Source organism: Telopea speciosissima, chromosome 11 (genome assembly GCF_018873765.1).
Source record: "Telopea speciosissima isolate NSW1024214 ecotype Mountain lineage chromosome 11, Tspe_v1, whole genome shotgun sequence".
Lineage (NCBI taxonomy): Eukaryota > Viridiplantae > Streptophyta > Magnoliopsida > Proteales > Proteaceae > Telopea > Telopea speciosissima.
Genome location: NC_057926.1, coordinates 28,585,765 through 28,601,543, shown reverse-complemented (window position 1 = coordinate 28,601,543; position 15,779 = coordinate 28,585,765). Strand labels below are relative to the sequence as shown.

General features: G+C 46.3%; 1 long non-coding RNA gene across 1 annotated transcript in view; it reads left to right on the top strand.

The window, feature by feature from the left end:
* Positions 1-3,772: 3,772 nt before the first annotated feature.
* LOC122646511 overlaps positions 3,773-15,779 on the top strand; it is a 17,857-nt gene continuing 5,850 nt past the window's right edge. Inside the window, exons 1-2 of the long non-coding RNA XR_006330634.1 lie at positions 3,773-3,784; positions 8,676-8,678. This is a non-coding gene — a long non-coding RNA (uncharacterized LOC122646511). The remainder of the gene's footprint in view (positions 3,785-8,675; positions 8,679-15,779) is intronic.

The following is a 15,779-nucleotide window of genomic DNA, read 5'->3' as shown; positions in this document are numbered from 1 at the left end:
CCAAGTACACCATAATCCACGGAGTGCTCTACAAAAGAGCAATCTTGGCACCTCTTCTCCGACGCCTTGGACCGAAGGGAGCCGAGTACGCCTTGGCCTAGGTATATGAGGGAATATGCGGGAGTCACATTGGTAGCCGAGCTCTTACATACAAGATACTTTGACAAGGATTCTATTGGCCAAGAATGTAGGAAGAGGCCATGAGGTATGTGAAGACGTGCGAGAAGTGCCAGCTGTTTGCACCAATTCTGAGCCGACCAGCAACAAAGCTGACCTCAATGCTGAGCCCAATCCCTTTCGCTATGTGGGGAATGGATATTCTCGGAGATTTCACCCTGGCATCGGAAAACAGGAAGTACGTGGTGGTGGCGATCGATTACTTCACTAAGTGGGTCGAGGCTGAGTCCCTGGCAACCATCACCAAGAAGAACATGGAGAAGTTCTTCCGAGATAAGGTCATCTACCGGTTTAGACTACCAAAAGTGCTCATCACAGATAATGGCATGCAATTTAACAACCCGGCCTTTTGAGAGTTTCTACGAGCACTTCTACATTGACTTCTGACCCGTCTCAGTAGCTCATCCACAAGCCAATGGACAAGTAGAAGTGTCCAACTGAACATTACTCGCCGACATTAAGAGAAGGTTAGATGAGGCCAAAGGAAGATGGGTGGAAGAGTTCCCAAGTGTCCTATGGGCATATAGGACGACGGTAAGAACACCAATCGGGGAGAGCCCTTTTCGCCTCGCTTATGGGACTGAAGCCCTCGCCCTGGTCGAAGTTATGGCATCATCATACCAAGTGCTCAACTTCGATGAGAAGACCTATGAAGATGGGCTGAGAGCCAACCTTGACTTCCTCGACGAAGTTCGAGAAAATGCCCTACTCTGAAACACGGCATACCAACAGAGGACGGCAAAGTACTATGACTCAAGAGTAAAAGAGCGGCACTTCCGTCAAGGGGACCACCTCGTAAAAGAGCAGCAAGGAAAGTTAGCACCAAATTGGGAAGGCCCGTACATAGTCTCGAAGTAAATTCACCCAGGGACGTATCGCTTGCAGACTCCGGGAGGCAAGAAGGTACCGAGACCTTGGAACTCAAAAAATTTGAAGAAATTTTTTCTATAACTTCCTTAAGTATCCTGCTCGGCAAGGTTTATGACGAGCATATTTGTATTCAGCTTCAGCCCCGACGTTTGATTCAATAAAACAAAGTCTTTCTCCACCACTTAACGTATTTACAAGCTCCAAAATCAAAGTCATAAGACCGGTCGTCATAGACCTGTAAGACCGACCCTCATAGGTCGACAGCCAAGTCATAAGACCGGTCCTCATAGACCTGGCCGACCTCAAAGACCGACCCTTATAGGTCGGCAACCAAGTCATAAGATCGGTCCTCATAGACCTGGCCGACCTCAAAGACCGACCCTCATAGGTCGGCAATCAAGTCATAAGACCAGCCCACAAAGATTGGCCGACGTCTGAACCAACAAGAGCAAACTCTCCCCTTGACCGAGCTGAACAAAGTCTAAAACTAAGCTAAGGCATTACGCTCAGCCAGGGAGGCTGCTCGGCCGCTCAGCCGCTTATATGGTAGCAGATCTTATCTGACCGCTAGGAATAGTGAATTAATTAACCAAGGCGAAAGTCTTCCTGACCTCGGATATGGCATGGCCGAACCGACGACTGAGTAAAGCTTGGCTAAAAAATAGCTAAGTCCTTAAGCTCGGCTAACGGAATGGGTCGTCAGCTTGGCCACAACATCAAATGGAACAACATACACAAGGAAAAGAAGGCTAAGATTGCCGAGCTAAAACACTTAGGCAAATTTTGAGGAAAAGAGACTTTCATTCAGTATAAGCCGACTGCTCGGCATGGTTACAAAGTGGGCAGTTCGGCCCAGCAAAAAAAAAAAAAAAAAAGAGAAAAAACAATAATAATTACATCTCAATCTCCTCGACAGCAGACTTAGAAGCGACCTCGGCGACCACCACGGTAGTATGCTCGGCAAGTTGGTATTGGGGCTTAGCGTCGAGGGCGAGGGGGTCGGCCTACGTAGGGTCCTCAGTTAGCAGAGCCTGCGTGACCTCGGTGCCCTCCTAATCTCCCAACTCCTCGACAAAAGTAGTCGCATCATCGTCAAAGCACGAGAGATTGAGATCGAGATAGGCAGCCTTGATCTCGGCCAAGAGATCAACCCGGCCTGCCTCAAAACCATCGGCATAAGGAGGCTTCTTGATCTCATGGCACACGTCAGCATACTCCTTCGATTGGAGGTAGTCGTTAATCGCCTCATCCCGAGCCAGAGCTAGGTCCTCCTTGGCCTTCTCCCTCACCTCGTCGAGCTGGGCCTGCAGAGCCTTGACCTTCTCCTTCTGCCTGGTCACCTCGGCCCTAGAGCTCTTTACCTTAGCCTCGACGGTAGTAAGCTTCTCTTGAGTCTCCCAACGCCTCTGAACGGCATCCTGGTAAGCTTTTTTACACTAGACGCCCAAGGAGTGGTTCTCGGTCAAGAGCCGCTCAAAACGAAACATGGTTTCCATTGCCTTAGTGAAGCCCTACAAGAAAGCATTAGAACAAAAGTCAGGTCGGGTTACACAGGTCGGATCTAATCACAAGGGCCGAACAGGAAACTTACCATATTAAAGTCTTGAAACAAGGTGGAGAGGAGCTCGGGGTCAGACAGCACCTCGAGCTTTTCCCTGTCGATCGGTAGCCGACCTGCATCTAGCCATTCCTTGGTGTGCGCGAAGGACATCAATACCGAGTCCCCTGGGAAGAAGCTCTAGGTCGGCCTCACCGAAACATTGCTGGCCGAGGCCCTCCCCAAGACATATAGGGAGATGTTGGGGGGTGAGGCCACGGGCGGAAGACCACCACTAGTCAGACTGACCGAGAGCTTCTGACGTTTGGTGTCCCTCGGCGGGCTCCTCTCGCATTTCTGACCTTTTCCCTTCCTTGGAGACCCCATTGGGTCCGTGCTGTTCTCGGCCTCAAGGCCGACCACGGCATCTGACGGGCTCGGCAACACAGCCTTGCCCTTGAGAGCCTTGGAAGACTCGCCCCAAGACTTCTTCTCGGTGTTCTTCTTCCTCCAGTCCGCAATGGTCTCGGCCCTAAGCCGAGCTGAATCCATTGGGGGAATATGGCCAACCACTGCAAGAAAGAAAAAACGTCAGAAACAAACCAAAAAAGAAAAGAAGACTAAGTAAAGGGGTCAGCTCGGGCTCCTACCAGGGGTCATATGCCATCTTTGAAGGAACCCCTCATCCTGAAGCTGGAGGACATCGAGGGACTGACACTGGGGGATCAAGTCGAGCGAGGTCAGCTCATTCTCGGTCAGGGGCAGTACCCTATTGACGTAGTTCAAGTTGATCTCCTTCCACTCGGCTCGGGGAGGGCTGTTTGGAATGGAAGCAAAGAAAAAATGAGGCTTCCAATACTTATTGAAGCTCGACGTACCGACCAAAAATTTATGGCCGCCCAGGGCCGCACTCTTCCCAGATCGGCGGCTGAAATAGTACCACCGCTTCTCTGGGGACTTCTTTAAGAAAAAGAGCTGAGAGAAAAGCGCCACGCTTGCACCTCGGCCCATCTCGCAAAACAGGGCGTAGAAGCCATACACGGCCAGCCAAGAGTTTGGCACCAGCTGACCTTGGGATAGGTAGAAGTGGTCCAAGATCTGGTCCACCAGGTCAAGGACGGGGAGCCTGAACGTGTACTTGAATGGTAGCTCGTACAAAGCCACCTCGCCGGGCTTGATGAAGCACGCCATCTCCCCTGGGTTGGGAGCTCAGAACTGGATGTTCTCGGGGATGGCATAGGTCATCCTGAGATAGTTGAGGTCGGTATTTGTGATCGTGCTAGAGACAGTGCTGACACTCCCTTCTTCGGGCTCAGGGGCGTTAGCGGACAAGCTGACCAAACCAACCCCCACTTCTGAAGAATCGCCCTCACTTGACTCCTCATCATCAGACGAGGATGATCCAGAGTTCTCGGCTCGATCCCCGGAAATTGGTTGGGCCACAAGGCCAGACTCTAGGGGCAACGGAGGCTCGGCAACCTCGGCCTGACGAGGCTCCACTACATCAGGCTCATCCAAAGTCGAGCCCAACAAGTCTACTGTGGGAGAACGAGCGAGGAGCTCTCAGCTTAGACTCGCACCCTCTGTCACCCCGGCAAGCGGCTCGCCCATGTGACTACTACCAACTAACATACTGGGCGGAGAGGACTTACTGATTGAAGAAGAGCCAAAGATGAGCTGAACACGAACGAAGCAAAAGCCGAGCTAATCACGAACAGAAAAGCACCGAGCACTGCAGAGCTGAGAAATCCGAGCTTGTCGAGAAGTCAATAACTTGGAGCAGTGAAGAATGAACAGTTAGGAGTCGCCTATTTATAACTCTTGGGCTGAACTGATCCAACGGCCAAGGAGAGCTCAGCATAACTCAATGGTCCAGATTAAAAGACGATTCAAATTCTTGAGCCTGCCACAATGACTCTGCTGATGTGGCACTGACGCCCAACTGTTAGACCGTACAATGTCAAATCCTCAACAAAATGAGCTCGGCTCAGCCGTAAAAATCTTTCAGACAAGCAGACCAGGAAACTTCACTCATCAGTGCCGAGCCGATCCCTGATGAGTGGGGGGCCTGTGATGAGGCATAAAACATCCCACCAACAAGAAGCTGCCACATGGCCGAGCCAAGGTCATTCCAAGAACCGACCTGAGCTAAGCGGAAGACCGGGCCGACCCGATCTTTGATAAACCTTACTGCTTGGCCGAGCTCTTAGACACATCCAAGTCAACCAGACGCTGAGCCGAACCTGTACAGGTCCGACGAGGTAGGCCTAGTAGGCTGAGCTCTTTGGCCGATCTCTGGCCGAACGGCATGATAGATTGGTACTCACCCAGAGATCCCCATCACAGCTGAGCTGCATACCCGCCAACCCCATGGTCCGAGCCTACGCAGGTCAGCCTCGATTGGAGCACCATGGCGTGGCCAAGCCCACACAACTAGTGATGACCCTCAGGTCATACAGACCGAGGTTGAGCTCTCCACAAAGGCTACCATAGCGCCCCACCGGAGATCACGGCGCCACATCAACCCCACCCGAGAATCACGGGATAAGAATCGAGTCACGATCTCATCACGATACCGAATCACACTCCCATTAGGACTCTTACCTTAACAAGAGTCCGACCCCGAAGGAAACTCTCCACTCCACTCCGCTCCGCGGGGAAGAGCCTTACCAAACAAGGACTCTTACCATACTAGGACTCCTCCAACCGCCTCATCTCCCTCTATAAATACTAAGGTATGGGACTCTATTGCTCATCTCACTTTTACTAGCAATTACGCTGTTGCACTGGGGATCTAACTTTAGTATCGGAGAATCCTAGGCCAGAGCCACACTGGCTCTCTTGTGCTCATCACTTGGTCTTTGTAGGCTCATCCGTGGGCGAACCAAGCATCGGAGATTTGCACACGCAACACATTGGTCCGACCTGCCGGATCTTCTGCCTTGGTCATTACAGTATGCACGGTCATGTCCCCTCACAAAGAATTGGAAAATTCATAAACCCCCACCTATCAATTAATGCCTTGAAACTCCCACCCTCTCACATACACGGCTTATACAGCCATGTATGAATACTTTCCCCAAACAATGGAAGATAAACAAATAAAAAGCTAGAAAGTATCAAGAGGAAAAACAATAGCAAATGCTTTTAATAATTTATTCCTTTGGAGCACTCCTTTTTACTATATTTTCCTTATTACATCATTTGCGAAGAGGGCGTTCCAATTTCATTTTTTTCAAAAGAGTTCTATTTTGTTAGCATTTTTAACATATATACAATATAAATTCATAACTACAAAAGAATTCTTTCCATTGGATATTCATGAAAGGAAACCTACGAGGTTCTTCTGACTGCCGCTTTGAGACTGTTTCATTCTGGTGACCCTCGAGTTTAGACCGCTTTTGGCTCATGTGATTCCTAGGGTTGAGGCCCAAATTGGTGGATCCCGAATTGCTATGCTTGCTGTTCTGAATATTCTGGACTACTTGGGGGTGGTGCCTCATGTGAATGTGCTAGATTAATTGCCCTTAAATTTTGCTAATCAAAAGCCTACGTTAGGTTGTAAAGTTGTTGCTGTAGAGCATTGAATTATGCCTAAGTCACTGGGGCTTGTTGATTAGGTTGATCAGGACCAGGTTTGGCCTGGTTATGTCAGCGATAGGTTTGTTGAGTTCAACAACTTCAGCTTTTACCACCGCAATTGGCGTTGTGAGGCGCTATTGGAAGAATCTCAACTTGATTTTCTGGAGCCTGTTCAGATTGTTGACTCCCATGGTTGCACATAGGTACTGTCTGATTCTCCGGGGAACTTCCTGCAACGCATGCAGCCTGTTCATGATGAATGTCAGAGTCCGCTTGATAACCTTCCCATAAACTATTTTTGGTGTTTTTCTGTTTTGAGAAACGAAAAGACACCCTAAATACCACTTGATAAACCTGTTTTGTTTTTAGTATTTTTAGAAAAATAAATTAAAATTTATGGGTCATGGAACAGGTTTGACGGAACATGTCCAACATGTTTTCACGTTTTTTGGCACAAGTTGGACAAAATTGTGCCCGATAATTTTTGGTGTAAAAAAGCAAGAGTTCCTTCATTTCACTTGCTTGAGTGAAAAACCATCAAGCTCTCAAGAGCAAAATCATCGTCTTCTATAGGAAAAGAGTGAAGAGCCAAGAACCATCGGCTATAAAGAATGTCATTGAACAGCCTTATTTGCCGAGAGGCTATAGGCAGTAAATCTAAACTTCAAAACTGAGAAATAAAAGTCATGCAAAATGATGGTTTTTATAGAAGGGGGAGGGGAACCTTTCTATAATTCACGGTAATTAGCTTTGTATTTTGGAGAGAGTATTATGATATTTGGTACAATTTTTATCTATGGCTATTGAATTGGAATCTTGTCCTGTGTTTTTTATTTAGCATTTTTCTCTTCTTTACAAAAGCCTAAGTAGATGGCCTAAGTGCTCTTGTCTTCTCTTTGGGGCTCTATTTTTAATTAATAACAACCTTAACTTATTCAAATTGTCAACTTGTTAGGCTTGAGTGGCTGGTTGTGACAAAATTTAATGATAGACTGTGGAGAACTCCGATTTCTAGCTCACCTATTTTGTTATACAAAGCACAATTTTTATCTATGGATTTTGATTTAGGAAAGTAGTAGGGCAATTATTGGTAACAATATAAGAACATGTTTCCGGAAACAGATTTTATCAAACACCAATATTACTGTTCCAATGGTGTTCTGAAAACGTTTCCAGAACAAGTTTACCAAATGCTACAAAAGCTGTTTCTCACAGAGACGAAAAAAACTGTTTTTGCTGTTTCTCAGCACATAAACAACAGATAGGTTATCAAGCAGGCCCTCAATGTTGACTGCTATTTAACTCTTTCTGTTTTGACAGACGGCGCCAATTTGTTGTGTTCAGAATCTGAGTGGGTGATATGGACGACCTACAAAAGGCGAAGGGCACAGAAGAGACCTAGAGCAAACTCCGAGGGAGGGACTCTTCGGTGCCTAATTCAGATTCCGTGGAACGGTAAATTGTTGAAAGATGGTACTAGTTCCTAAACGGTTCTAATCCTGACAGAAAAGGGAGAACTTTAATTGTTTCTAACGAGATGGTTTCATTAGTAGTGTTGTGGATCATTTCACTATTATGAAATCTAAGGTATTCCTTACTTTTGAAAGCAACTTATAATACAAAACCATGATGAATTGAATTTCATGGTTTTATTTCTTCAATTTGCTTAAGATCACATGTAAGCTTCTCAAAACGATGACTAAGAATTAATAAGGATGAAATAAACAAGTCCACGTCCATATACAGTTATAGTGCTATCCCTAAACAAATTTATAGAAATAGAACTGAACGTCTATCGGTTGAAACCTCCCTAAGAGAAAATGCCACCCATTGAAGGTTAATCCTGTCCTTCTGGATCAGCTATTCCATCGGTACTCTTTGTTATCAGGGCTCTTTATTAATAAAGACAAATCCACCATATTCTTTGCCAACAACCCTACTGAGATGGTGGAGTTCTTTCGCTAGACGCTAAGCATTGATGAGGGTCACTTTCCCATTAAATTTTTGAGCGTGACATTGTCTTCAAGATTACTTCATGCTCACGACTTCATTGAGGTGATTAACAAAGTGGAGAAGCGCCTATCGTCGTGGAAGGCCAAAGCGCTATCTTATGCTGGGTGTTTAGGGCTTCTTCAATTGGTAATTATGGGTGTGATTTCATATTGGCTGAACGCCCTCCAAGTTCCAGAGAGTATTCTCAAAAGGTTGGAGCGTATGATGGCAAGGTTTTTTTGGTGGGGGTACTTTGATTCAGGTGCATACAAAGTGGCTTGGAAACATGTATGCAAGCCAAAGGATGAGGGTGGATTGGGGTTGAGGCAGTTGGATGATTGGAACCGTTATGCTGTAATGAGATAGGTGTGGAACATAGCAAATAATGCAACCAACGGTTGGGTGTTGTTTTGAATCCTAGGTGGTTGTGTAGACATTCTATCTGGTCTCTCCCTGTTTCTCTAATGGATCCTTCACCCTCAGATTTGTTTGGGAGGTGGTGCAGGAACAGGGAGAGAAGGTTGCATGGTATTACCTGGTTTGGTTCTTGACCATTCAACCTAGATTCTCTTTTATTGCATGGTTGGCGATAAGGCAGCGGCTTATGACACGGTGTAGGCTGGCTTCGTGTGGTATGGCCATTGACACTACGGATCCACATCCTCTACTTCCACTATATGTACTTTCATCTTACTTCCCTCGATTCTCAGCCGGCCACTTGTCTTTTTGAGCATCCAACGATTGGGATTCAATGAATTCAAAATTTTTTGAATTTCACTTTAGCCCTATCTGAACCACTATAAACCCTACTCAATCCAACCCAACCCAACTGGTTCTTATCGATCAAACCAAACCAAAGTCCATTGAAGAAGAAGAGACAGAAATGGGGAAAAATATCACCTTAATTTGGCTGCCCGTCAATTTCCTCAATTCCATCTAATAGAGTGAGGTGGACCCCACTTCGGGCAGTGTGTTTGGGTAGGGGATAGGGTGGTCATTTCCACCCCCTATTAGATGGAATTGAGGAAATTGAGGGGCAGGCAAATTGAGGGGGCAAAGATGGAGTCATTGAAGATGAGACTCTTCGCCACTGTGATCCTCATGGTCTTGGCCGTCTCGGTGGTTCAGAATGTAGCAGCAACTGAAGCTCTGGCGGTAGAATGAAAATGAACTGACACAGGACAACTTCACCTATAACTCGGAATCCATCACATTCACTTACACTTTCCCGACCCTGAGTTTCCTCTCAGCTTGACTTCTAAGACCCTCTCCATCTTCCCTAACACAGCTTGGTTAGGAACAGCTTTCCTGTTCTCGTACTCCTGAACCAGCTGTAGCTTCTCGTTGATCTGCTTAGCCAGATCGGCCTGACTCATCTTCTTAGCCAACTGTGCCTTTTGTATGGCTTGTCTCACATCTGCCGCTACTCGGTTCAACGCCACCGGTTCCATCTCCTCATCAAGTTTCTTGGCAATGACAGCCATTGGCGGTGGTTTCTTGTTCGAACCTGCGTCGAACTTCTTTATCGTCTGAACCTCTGTACCCACACTTCTTTCCTTTTCTCCAGATGTTAAGGGTTGAAAGAGTGGATGAAATCGGATGTGGAAAACTATAGAATTAGCTCTGTAAGAAATCTGTGTAAAGAAAACAGAAATACTCTATAGTGGTTGATAAATTTTCTCTTTCTTCTACCTTGGGTATCATCTTCTTTTTGTTGATACTGTTGGATAGTTCAAGATTTTTTAGGGGATTCGTACGGGTTTTACCTCCCAATTAACCAAAAGAGATTGACAAAATTGTTACGTAATGAGATTGAGTTTAATTTCTGCAAATATTCTCCACTTGTTTCTCGATTGAAGATGGAAAATTTAATTATCACTTAATATATAGTTGATTCAGCTCCAATCCTCATGGTCATTGAAGAAGGATTTGTTTGAGTGTGATCAAAGATTGTAATTTGAGATTTTCTTTGACCTATGTTGTATATCTCTTGATTTTTTTTCTTATTCAGATGAGACGAGAAGGGAGAAGAAGGTGGTTTAGGGCAAGAAAGCGATGAACAGAGTGGAAGGAAAGGGAAGAAGAGGTGTGATTAACAGATTTTTTTTCTGTTTGGAATATCGATTGATGTCATCGTTGTCTTAGCAACAATAAATTTGTTTTCCTTTTCTTTAAATTTTAGATTTCATTATTTGAATGCTTTTGATTTTTTCCTGATTCCTGAAGATGTGTGGTAGCAGTAAGTAAAGTGGCTGGCAACCCAACTCTCTAATTTCTCTTCAGCTCTATTCAATGTTTGTTGCTTATGAGTTTGTGGGAAGAAGAAGAGGAATGAGAAGAAGGGTCCGAGAGCAGAGCAACGGCAGTTTGTGTTGGATTTGGGAAGAAAGGTCGTTCAAAACTCACCTTCTTCCCCATCAATCTTCTTCGTTCATGGAACGGCGGTTTGATGGGAGAAGAGAGCAGCAACGGCAGTTCTTCTCTTCGTTTGGGAAGAAGGGTTTGAACTTGAGCAAAACGATGTAGATGATTTTAAGTTAGGGTTTTGAAAATGGACTTTGGTTTGGTTTGATCGATAAGAACCAAATGGATTGGGTTAGTTTGAGTGGGTTTATAGTGGTTCAGATAGGGCTAAAGTGAAATTCAAAAAATTTTGACTTCATTGAATCCCAGTCATTGGATGCTCAAAAAGACAAGTGGCGGGCTGAGAAGCGAGGGAAGTAGGATGGAAGTACATATAGTGGAAGTAGAGGATGTGGATCCTTGACACTACTTGTCCTCTATGCAAAAGTGCCCCTGAAACAATAGACCACCTCTTTTCCCAATGTACCATCACTTCCGCAATTTGGAAATGCATTTTTCAACTTAGAGGTTATTCTAGAGATGTTTTACTAACTTGGCAGGGGGAAATCGATTGGATGTCGCAGCACTTCAAGGAGGAATCAACCCTGTCCCACATAAGAAGATTCAGTATGGTGTCCATGCTGTATCGGATTTGGTTAGAGCGGAATAGTAGGACATTTCAATAACAAGAGTGTAGCTCATGGCATGTTCTGCAGCGCACCATACATGAAACAAGCTCTCGATTCTCTGCTATGGAGATTTGCCTATTAGATTCAAGTGTCAACAAGATTTTATTTGCTCGCCGAAGGATCGATATTGTGTTCTCTCTTTTAGTTTCTTCTCCTATTGTTTGGCCATGCCCACCTCTAGCTTGGGTGGCTATTAACTGTCCAAGCGAAATAGAGCAGAACATCCCTCTGTTTCTATGATTTATCGTAACTCATGGTACTGGAGCTGAGCTGGGACAAGGCTCGCGTCACCCACAAACGTGATCTTGTGATCTACATCGTGAAATTCCAACATCAGTCTCCCATAGTCAAACATAATAGGCCCCAATTGTGCCAACCACTGTACCCCCAGTACCAAATCTGTGCCAAAGAGAGGAAGGACATAGGCATCAATAACTATAGAGTGTTGCATGAGTCTTACCGGGAGCTGCTTGATGAGGCCTTCGCATTTTAACCGATTTTCACTACCCACCATTACCGTGGTATTAGGCGCAGCTTCAACAGGAAATCCCAGATGTCTGGCCACGCGACTCTAGATGAAGTTATGCATACGCCGTCAATCAACACTTGTATCGGAGTTCCAGCGATATGCCCGGTAAATTGAAGGGTAGTAGGGGAGGTGAGTCCGATCATCGAATGATACGTCAGCTCTATCGTAGTTGCAGTGACGTCATCGGTGTCGGTCACCGGGTCTGGCGGTTCCACCACCTCAATAACCTCATCCTCCGGCTCATCTTCATCATACTCTAACAAGAACAATTCTCTCATCTTACATCTGTGGCCCAGAGTAAACCTTTCATCGCAATTGAAGCAAAGTCCACGATCTTGTCGCTGCTGCCTCTCTGTGGGGCTCAATCTCTTGATAAGAATGGCAGCCGTTGGTGTCGATAGTAGGGGGTCTTAGATGAAGCCACAGTTGGGGGTGTTGGAAGCAAGGGAGGGCGCGTCATTGCCGCAAATGAACGTAGGAAAGCCCTGCGCACCTCTACTATTTTGTTTTCATGCAGTCTGGCAAGCCCCACTGCATATGCCATCTTCGTTGGCCGAAAAGCCATAACCTCATTGCGTATATCAGAGCACAACCCTGATATGAAGCAGCTAACCAGAAACAAAGCTAGTAGATCAGTAATCCGATTGGCAAGTGCCTCAAAGTGAGATTGATATTCTGCTACCGTTGTCGCCTGTGTCAACTTTGCCAATGCATCCTGGGGGTCATCGAACTTCGAAGGACCGAATCGGATCTCCAGAGTTCTAGTAAAATTTGTCCAAGTAGTGAACTGGCCCGATCGGTGCATCCACTGGTACCTCTGTAGTGCCGGCCCGTCCATGTGAAATGACGAAACGAGCAACCTCTGATCGTCGGGGGTTCCATGATAGGCGAAGAAGCGCTCCGCCTTAAAGATCCACCCGATCGGATCAATGCCATCAAAGTGTGGGAACACGAGCTGGATAGTCCTCGTCTAAATAGGGGCATTTGTGTTTAACACCAGGATGCCCCTCACACCAGAGGTCGCTGTCGTGTCCTCGGTTTGTAGATTTGGAGCCGTGGTAGCGAGTCATGAAACTTGCTCCAACCTGCCATCCATTATTGTAAATTGAACAATCAAATCAGACAAGGATCGTTGTTGCTCTGTAATCTCGCCATGCTCTGCCATGGTGGTACCCATTCGTCAGAGAGTGTCATCGATCTGTTGCAGTCGAGTTCCCTCAGCTATGGTTACTCTCAACGAAAGCACTAAATTATTAGCTTAGGTCTGAGAACCAGAAGGAAGGAGAGAAGAAGAGAGAAAAGTGAAGAGAGGGAAAGAAGGAAGAAGGAGAGGGAAGAAGCAAACTGTATTCATGCCTTTCAAATGATCCACGTACAACCTTATATAAACCTCTAACTAACTCTGATACCCCCTGACAACAAACAACCTTTCCCTAACAGCCACGAACACCTGTTCCCTATACATTCAGCATACCCTACATACTCTCTATTGTTCCCCTTATCTTATACGTAATCCTCTAGCCTAGCTGGCTGTTTCCTATTTCTCCTTTGTGTGCGATGCATGCTCACCCCAATGGATGGGCCCTTGGCCATGTCACTAGTCACATCATGGTCCTCGCCAGGTGGAATCGTAACATTACCATCCCCATGTGAAGCAACCTTGTCCTCAAGGTTTAAGGATGGGAATAGCTGAGTCAACACTGAGATATCCTCCCAAGTAGTCTCTTCCAATGGTAGCCCAGACCACTGCACCAATACTTGTGGGATCCTCTGGCCATGGCATAGTAACTCCTGATCCTGAAGAATTACGGCCGGAGCAAATGAGGTGGACGATGGAGGGAAGGGGAGAGGTTGTGGTTCTGTCGACCCAATGAACTATTTGAGAATAGAGATGTGAAAGACCAGGTGTACTTGCGCTGTCGCCGGTAAGTCAAGCTTGTAAGCAACCTTGCCCACACATTCCAAAACTTTGAAGGGTCCAAAGAATCGTTTCGAGAGCTTATGATTGAGGCGTAGAGCCACTGAGACTTGGCGATAGGGACGAAGCTTGACAAAGGCCCAATCCCCCACCTGCAATTCCTTATCTGTGTGCTTCCTATCAGCATGGAGCTTTATGCGCAGCTGAGCTCGGAGGAGGTGGCATTTCAGCTGGAGTAGAATCTGGTCTCAGCTCTGTAGGTCCTGATCCACGACCAAGTTTGGGGAAGAATCAGGGATGTAACGGATGAGGGTAGGAGGTGGTCACCCATACAAGGCCTGAAAGGGAGTTGTCCCAATGGTTGAATGGTGAGCCGTGTTATACCAGTACTCCGCCTAGGTCAAGTACTTCACCCATTGTATTGGCTCCTTGGAGATAAAGCTACGAAGGTACATCTCCAAGCATCGGTTAAGGACTTCGGTTTGCCCATCCATTTGGGGGTAATAGGCTGTACTTATAGCCAACGTAGTGCCCTGTAGCCTGAATAACTCCTTCCAAAAGGAACTCAAAAAGAGGGGATCTCCATCACTGATAATAGATCTAGGAAGGCCATGAAGTTTGATAACATTGGCTGTAAACACCTCTACCACATGTTGGCTTGTAAAATGACTAGAGAGTGGGCAAAAATGACCAAACTTGGTGAGGGGATCAACGACGACCATGATGGCCATTTTGCCAGCAGAATTCGGAAGACCGATAATGAAATCCATAGACACATCTTCCCACACTTGCTCAGGGATTGGTAAGGGCTGAAGAAGGCCGGCTAGAGAGGACGTTGTTGTCTTTGTTTGCTGGCAGACCACACACTCTGCTACATATTTCTTAATGTCGTCTTTCATGTGCTTCCAATAAAGATTGGCTATGATACGCCTGAGAGTGTGCAAGTACCCTGTGTGACCCCCATGAGGTGAGGAATAGTATTCCTAGAGGAAGTGCTAACGTAGGGGGGAATCCATAGGTAGCACAAGGCGACTATTGTAGTAAAGGAGTCCATTACGTAGGGTATAGTCCATGAATTGGGGCTGGTTAGCATGAATGCCTTCACATATTAATTGCAACTCTGGGGAGTTAGCCACGGCCTGGCGTAGCCCATCCAAAAAATCAAATCAGGGCATAACCAAGGACAGTAGCATTGGGAAAGGGCTTGGCACTCTGGAGAGGGCATCCGCAGCATTGTTCTCACGACCAGACTTGTACACGATCTCAAACATGTACCCCCAACAATTTGGATAGCCACTGTTGCTGCTCCGGTGTCTGGATGGTTTGTTCTATGAGCTCACGCAAGCTCTTTTGGTCTGTATAGATGGTGAAATGACACCCCAGTAGGTATTGGCGCCACCGTGTGACCACTTGTGTAATTGCATACATTTCCCTCACGTACGTGGAGGAAGCTTGCAGCCGGGGTGAGAGTTTCCTGCTGAAGTAAGCAATTGGATGTTTCTCCTGTGACAATACAGCTCCAATCCCTGTTCCTAAAGCATCAACCTCAACCGTGAATGACTTCTCAAAGTCTGGCAATGCCAATACTGGCGTTGACATCATGGGTGTTTGCTGCTCTATGAAGGCTCGATGAGCTTGATCAGACCAATGGAAAGCCCCCCTTTTTAGCAGATTTGTGAGGGGCGCAGCTATTTGAGCATACCCACGAATGAAGCGACAATAGTATCCGGTAAGCCCGAGAAACCCACGAAGCTCCTTAACTGACTGCGACACCGGCCATTGTAGCATAACCAAAATCTTACTGGGATCCACTGATATGCCCTTGGCCGAAACAATGTGGCCCAAGTATCCAATGGAGGCTTGGCCAAACACACATTTGGGCTTCTTAGCAAATATCTAATGGTCGTGCAGAGTCTGGAGAACAATAGCCAAGTGCTGTAAGTGCTCTGCCCATGTCACACTGTAGACCAATAGGTCATCAAAAAACACCAGTACAAATCGTCGGAGATAGGGTCAAAAGACCATGTTCATCATAGCTTGAAATGTCGACGGAGCGTTGGTAAAGCCGAATGGCATCACCAAGAATTCAAAATGACCATCATGGGTGCGAAAAGCTAATTTTTGCAACATCCTCTTCACGCA